The sequence below is a fragment of the Physeter macrocephalus genome, chromosome 4, assembly GCF_002837175.3.
Source record: "Physeter macrocephalus isolate SW-GA chromosome 4, ASM283717v5, whole genome shotgun sequence".
NCBI classification, from domain to species: Eukaryota; Metazoa; Chordata; class Mammalia; order Artiodactyla; family Physeteridae; genus Physeter; species Physeter macrocephalus.
In genome coordinates this window covers 1,220,410-1,227,451 of record NC_041217.1, presented here as the reverse complement: position 1 = coordinate 1,227,451, position 7,042 = coordinate 1,220,410, and the positions used below count along the sequence as shown (strand labels likewise).

Sequence of the window (7,042 nt, the reverse complement as noted above, 5' to 3'; positions counted from 1 at the left end):
CGCCGGGGGCGGGGGGGGGGGGGGGGGGGGGTGGGGTGGTGGTGTGTGTGTGTGTGTGTGTGTGTGTGTGTGCTCACATCCCAGGCCTGCCAGCCCTGCACCTCCCACAGCAGTTCTGGGGCTGCGGCTCCACCTCCCAAATGCCGCGATCCTCCCAGCACAGGAACCCGCTCTCAGACTCCCCTCAGGCTGTCACCCAGCCCCACTGTCCCCCAAGGGGAGCAGCGACCCGGCCCCCAGGGTGTGGGAGGCCTTGGATCACCAGGCCCCTCTGCTCTCAGGGGCCTCTTCCGAAGAAGCAAGGGGTTGACCAGCTGGTCTCTGAGAGCCCCTCGACCTCTGATGTTCTGAGGTCCCCAAGGTCGGTGATGAGTCACGACTGCTAGAGGAGAGGAGAGGCGGGGCGGGGCGGGGCGGGGCGGGGCGGGGCGGGGCGAGGCGAGGCGGGGCGAGGGGGTAGCAGGACCAGGGGAGGGAGGGTCTGGAGGGGAGCGCAGCCAGACAGGAGGTGCTGCCGGAGGAGGGAAGGACGCTCTGATTATCATTAAGCTCCTGCAGTACACCAGGCACCAGGCTAGACTTTTGATCAATATTTTATACATGTTTGTGGTCACAAGAAGCCTGTGAGGAAGGTGTGACTAACCTCATGTTACAAAGGAGGAAACTGAGGCACAGAGCAGTCTAGTGGCTTGTTCAAGGTCACACAGCTAGCAGCGGCCCCCAAAGCCCCTGTTCTTGTTTCCCAGCTGCCTCCTGGGAAGGCCCTGGAGTCTGCGCTCCAGCGGCTTCCCGTCCTGCACAGCCATGTGCCTCCCCGGCCCCGCCCCCCAGTCCTGAGGCTGGGGTTCCGCCCGAGCCCAAGTCCTATCCCAGGTTTGCAAAACATCACTGCTGGCCAGGGGGCAGGGCAGCTGCAAAGGCGGGTGCTGGGTTTGCCGGCGTGGGGTGCACAGAACTGGAATTTGGGGCTGGCAGAGGCGCGGGGCCCAAGCAGATCGAGTGCTGACGGCAGTCAGTTGGGCCGGGCTGGACCACGGCTGGGTTACTCATCACCTTGCCAGCCTCCCCGGCCGCCACCCCACCCACCGCACCCAGGGAGACCAGAACTGCAGCCCTGAAAGGTTCTGAGCTTTGGGGGATGGAGCGCACACCCTGGCCTTGCCCCTCAGCGCCCCCGGCCCAGCCGCCTGGGACTCACCCAGGCCCCCCCCCCGTTCTCCGGGCCTCGGTACCCAGTCTTCTGCCTGTTCTCCCTCCACTGCCGGCCCTGCCCCCTCATCTGGGCTGAGCACAGCAGGGGCCAAAGAACGGGCACAGGCGCCCCTCTTGTCCCAGCCTCGGGCGTGGGGGGCCCCGTCACGCGCTCTCATCGTCCCATCAAGGTCCTTGCGAAGGGCTTGGGGCGTGGCCCCTGCCGTTCCCAGCCCCTCCGTTTTCCACACCCCCAGTGGGGGCCGGGAGCCTGTCTGCGGCCCCTCTGGACCCTCCGGGGAGAATGACCGGGGACGACAGGGCTGCGGGCACCCACGCCTAGGGTGGCGTGAGGTGACGCCAGGAGTCAGGTCCAGGGTCTGTCCATTCCTACCCTGTTCCGCCGAGGGCAGCGAGGGGCCGGGATTCGGCGAGGGGTCTGCACAAAGTCCATCCATTCAGATCCCTGGGAAGATGGCCTCCTAGATTGGTTTCTCCCAAGATGACCAGGCCAGGGCAGGCGGGGAGGGCATTCGGACTTCCTGATGTGGGTTTCCCTCGGGAAGTGCGAGGCCAGGCTCCCTGGAGGCGTGGGGGGATGGGCTGGGGCCGCGGGTGCACCCCCCCTCCCCCACCGGGCATCCCTGACAGCAGGTGGTGAGGCAGAGGTCGTGAGAGGAATCAGTGTTCAGAAAGGCAAAGGCTCGACCGGGCTGCACTCAGCGCCCATCGTCCCAGAGGCCTGGCTCTGGAGCAAAGAGGGTGGACCCGGTTGAACACAATAAGCGTTTATTGAGCACCCGGTGTGTGCCAGCGGTGTGGACGGTGAGCAAGGAGAAACGAATAGCACACAGCCCCTGCGACAGGCTAAGAAGGTGAAGGGGACTGTAACACAGGTAGGCACCTGCTACAAAGCGTCCCAGGCGAGGGCACTGAATTCATTCGTTGTTGGGGAATTCCTCGGCAGGGATAAACAGGATTGACGAGCTGACAGGTGGCGGGAGGCAGGGGTGGAGGGTCTTGTCCCCCTCGTTTCAGGCCTCTCAGTGGCCTCTCAATCCTCTTAGAATAAGATTCAAACCCCGGGCAGAGGTCTAGAGGGTCCGGCACGATCCTGTGCTGGTGGCCACTGGATTCACACATGGAAGCATTTGAAATGTGGCTGGTGTGTCTGAGAAGGTGAATTTTTTTTAATTTATTTAAAAAAAAATTTTAATGGAAGTATAGTTCATTTATAATGTGTTTCAGGTGTTCAGCAAAGTGATTCAGTTATACATATATATATTCTTCTTCAGATTGTTTTTCCTTATAGGTTATCACAAGATAGTGAGTAGCGTTCCCTGTGCTAGACAGTAGGTCCTCATTGTTTATCTATTTTATGTGTAGTGGTTTGTACCTGCTAATCCCACACTCCTAGTTTATCCTGCCCCCCACCGCTTACTTCATTTAGCTGTAACTGGTTCGATCAGCACAGACACAGAACATTGCCGTCATCACCCAGAGCCGCGCAGGACAGCGCACCCTGCCCGCCTGTGTCCGCGTGCGCGCACCTTCTCCTCCCCACGCCGAGGCCACGCCGGTCTGTGGGCCCCGAGGACGCGCCAGGCTCAGGGCCTTTACCCCATGGTTCTCTCTGCCTGTGGCACCTTCCCCCACTGCTGAGATGGGTGGCCTGCGCGCCCCTCTCTCACCCCTCCCTGACCACCGCTCGGAGGGTGAGTGAGAGCGGACCCGGCCATCCATCACAGTTTTGTCCGGGGACTGGCCTGCCGTGTAGCCGTTTAGCACTCGGGACAGACTTACGTGACAGCCTGAGTGAGCCGCACGCAGAGGAACGTACGTGCAAAGGCCCGGGGGAGGCATCGGCGCCAGGCGAGTCAGGCAGGGCTGGCAGGAAACAGAATGAGAAGGGAGGCTACTGAGAGGCGGGGAAGGGGCAGCGGGGTCCCCCAGGGAAGGCGCTACAGCTCCTGAGTTGGGCTGCCCCCGGGGCTCCCACTAGCTGACCGGGGACTCAGCTGGAAGAGACCAGGCAGCCGGGAGCAGGAAGCCCAAAGCTGCCCGGGACAGGGAGGGGGCAGGTGAGGAAGGACTGGGCTGCGCAAGGTGGGGCCGTGCCTTCCAGCTCAGGGGTCCACCCAGGAAGCTACCGCTTCCAGCTCCGTTTGGGGTTCAGGAGGAGGTGGCCCCCTCACCTGAGGAGCTGGAAACAGCAAGGAGTAGCTTCAACCCTTAGAAGCAGCAGGAGCCCCAGAGGCACCCTCTCAGCCTCCACCTGAGCCCGTGCTCCTGCCTGGACCAGCCGTCCCCGCCTCCCCCACCTCTCGGAGGTGAGCTGGATAGAGGCAGGAACTTTGTCTCTTTCGGCCTCGTGTCCTAGGACGGGCCCTGCCCCGTGGGAGATCCTCACGAAATACTCATCAAATGAATGAATCCATATTCCGCTTCTCGGAGAGCCCTGAGCGTTGAGAGTGGAATCTGGGTCCCAGACAGCCCGCAGGGCGGGCAGCAGAGGATAAGACCTCCATCCATACTCAACACCCCAATGTCTCTGAAGATGAAATTGACTCATCTTGCTCCGAATCAAGTCAAAATTAACTTCTTCCAAGACGCTTTCCCTAGACCACCCCACATCCTCTAAACTCAAATCCACCCACACCCACTAGGGTGTTTTCACCCTCTAAAGACATGCCATTCAGAGCGTACTCATCTCCGGGGCCTCTGGGACCTCTGTTCCTCACCTGGGGACTGTGACCCTTTCCTCTGGTCTGTTTCAGGGGCAGGACCCCTAAGGGGCGGGGCTTGGGCAGGCAGGAGAGAGAGGTGACAGGAAAAGCTGTGGCCCAGACCAACCTTCCCAGCCAGAACAAACCTCCCTGTGGCCCCAGACCTGTGGCTTGCGCCACCTTCCTCTCCTTCTCCCAGGTCGGGGGTCAGATCCCGGAGGCACCGCCGACTTCATGTTTCTGAGTGTGTTTTCTCATCTGCAAAACAATACCTCCTGGGGGGTTACTGGGAGATAAAATAGTGTCTGCAGAGCCCTCCCTCCATCCATGTCCACATCCAGACTTTGCTTCACCTTGTTATTGGGGCAGGAGAGGCAAAGTCCAGAAGACCTGATGCAAGATTCTCCTGCTCTAAAAACCCCCATAACTGACAGCTGCATTATAGAGTGTTTGGGCTACGGTGGACTTGGGGAGCTCCTTGCTTTACAGATTTGGTGGGGAGGACGGAGGAGGGCACCTGTCCAGCATCATGAATCGAGTTAGGGATACAGCTGGAACTGGATCCCAGGTGGCCTGGCTTTCGTGCCTTGTGATGGAAACAGATGCTGTTAAAAGGTTGGTCCATGGAAGGCTTTTAGCCGCTGCTCGTCACAGGGAAATCTCAAGGAGGTAGCCTGGCACCGTCACCGAGTGCCCAGGTGCCGGATCCAGGCTGCCTGTGCTCGGCCCTGGCTCTGCCACTTACCAGCCTTGTGACCGTGTTGAGCCTGTTTCCTCATCTGAAAAAGAAAGATGATGATGCTGGTACCCACCTCATAGGATGATCATAAATATTCAAATGAGATGGTCTATGTCCAGGGCCCAGACTGTGCCTGCTTTGTAGGAGGACACCAAATACTTGCTGTGGCTATCAACATATCAAAATGTTAATATCAAAATAACAGGGCTTCCCTGGTGGCGCGGGGGTTGAGAGTCCGCCTGCCGATGCAAGGGACACGGGTTCGCGCCCCGGTCCGGGAGGATCCCACATGCCGCGGAGCGGCTGGGCCCGTGAGCCATGGCCGCTGGGCCTGCGCGTCCGGAGCCTGTGCTCCGCAACGGGAGAGGCCGCAACAGGAGGAGGCCCGCATACCACAAAAAAAAAAAAAAAAAAAAAAAAAGAGAAGCATCTAGAAAAACTTCATATCTGGAAACCATTTTAAAGATAATCAGTTTCAACCTCCAGGGGCTAAGTATGGCCTATTACAGCAATATGGGCTACTCCTGTCACCTCCTTCAGGGCCCTTCTACATCCTAAAGGTGGCAAAGTTATCATTATTTAAAGATGTAATTAACATTTATTATGGCTAGCATGTTAGGCTGTAGATGCGCCAAAGGCATGACACAATGGACTTGTGTTTTTATGTGCTGTCATGTATACTTTATAGGATGCTGGGGCCCCTCTGTCATCGGTGCACACTGTACTTGAAGGACCATTTTGTAGGACTTTTATAAGGGAGGCCAGGTAGTGTGGAGGGGAGAGCACTGGCCCTGGAGTCACCAGGCCCGACTGAAATGTAGGCTTTGCCACGTATGAACTGGTGACCGCGGGCAAGCTACCTCCTCTTCGAGTCAGAAAACTGCAGGGGCCGAGCTGGACGGAGTCCAGGGCTCGGTCCAGCCCTGACAGACTATGGCTCAAAGCAGAATCTTCCAATGTGAAGTGATAATCAAGGTCTACAGGGGTTGAACTTTGGTATCCGTGACATATTGTTGGTCACACCTCTGGTTTATTTGACTCTAAGTTCTTAGGGACATAACCCTCAATTATAAAACCATTTCTATTGAATCCACGATGTGCTTCACGATTTTCTTCTCCGCACGTGGCTCCTAGGAATGCGTTACGGAGAACAGCTGGGCTCCTGCATATAACATCCACGTCTCAGGAAGCGAGCGAGTGACCGTCATGTGGTCCCTGAGACCATCCCTGGGCTTCTCAAGTCTACCTCACAGGATTCCCCACGAGCACGGATTCTGAGGGTCCCTTCCTCCGCAGAGCAGAAGGGCCAGCTGAAAGTGAAGGGTGTCAGCTGTGAGTGCCAACTACAAAGGACCGCAGAGGGGATGGCTGGAGGAGCCCGGAACACAAAGAAGCTGACCGGACTGCACTGCCAGCTCAGCACTGGATGCCCAGCATGGGAATCCCGAGTTGTACGTAAATGTGCTCGGGGTCTTTTGCTAAAGGGGGAAAGGCAGGGGTGGGCTGCCCTTAGAAAGATTTCCATCAGCATAGGTTTAAAATATTCAGTTCCTGTCACACACCAGATTCCCTGACGCCGGCTACCTCGGGGCCTGAGGACAATACTACAAGAATGAAGCATCACTACACACGCCCCAGCGGGTATGGGAGAGTGCACACAACGTCCTAGGATAATAAGTCCACGGCCGGATAGTTTTAAGGGGTAGGCAACCTTACGGGTTTTCAGTAAGGATCTGGGTAGGATTCAAATTAGACTTCATTTACCTTAAATTAGCTAGTCTTCATTTATTCATCCATTAAAACATATTTTTTTATTGAGCCCCGAAGATGTACCAGGCACCCATTTTAGGGGCTAAGTCTGGAGTTTCAGAGACATCCACTGTTCACCTGGTGTTTCCCCTGGCATGCCCATGCCCTGGGGGGTGGGTCCTACTTTGTGGTTTTGCATCTCCAGTCTCATCCCGGTGTGGGCTTCAGGCCCTCACCCGCTCCCTGCAGGTTGGAAGCTGTCTTCGAGCAGAGCCTGTGGACCGGGCTGTGCTCCTTGCCGTCAACCTGGGGGCCCCCATCCACAGGGCTGGTCTCCGCAGTGACCTGTGCACGGAGGCAGAGGGGCATCTGGCTGTGCAGGGGGCGCAGTGGAGAAAGACTCCTTTTTCCTAGAGAGGAGTCTCCCTCAGTGCCGAGCGGAGCACGCACTCTACCCCTGAGCGCGCAGGACCGGGACAGAGGGCGGCTCCCCGGCGGAGGCCTCACCTCGGCAGGTCGCGGGCAGAGGGAAGGGGGCCAAAGGAAGAGAGAGCACGGTCCAGGCTCGGGACTTGAAGCCCTGCCCCCAGAGCGCCCGGCCCGCACGCAGCTCAGCGCCCGGGGCTCCGCTGGAGCG

General features: G+C 58.3%; 1 long non-coding RNA gene across 1 annotated transcript; it reads right to left on the bottom strand.

Annotated features, from left to right (window-relative positions):
- Nucleotides 1-2,066: 2,066 nt before the first annotated feature.
- LOC129392024 (uncharacterized) lies at nt 2,067-4,172 on the bottom strand. Its single transcript, XR_008616972.1, has 3 exons — nt 4,064-4,172; nt 2,995-3,078; nt 2,067-2,362 (listed from the first exon to the last, which is right to left on the bottom strand). It is a non-coding gene; the product is annotated as an uncharacterized lncRNA (long non-coding RNA).
- Nucleotides 4,173-7,042: the final 2,870 nt, after the last annotated feature.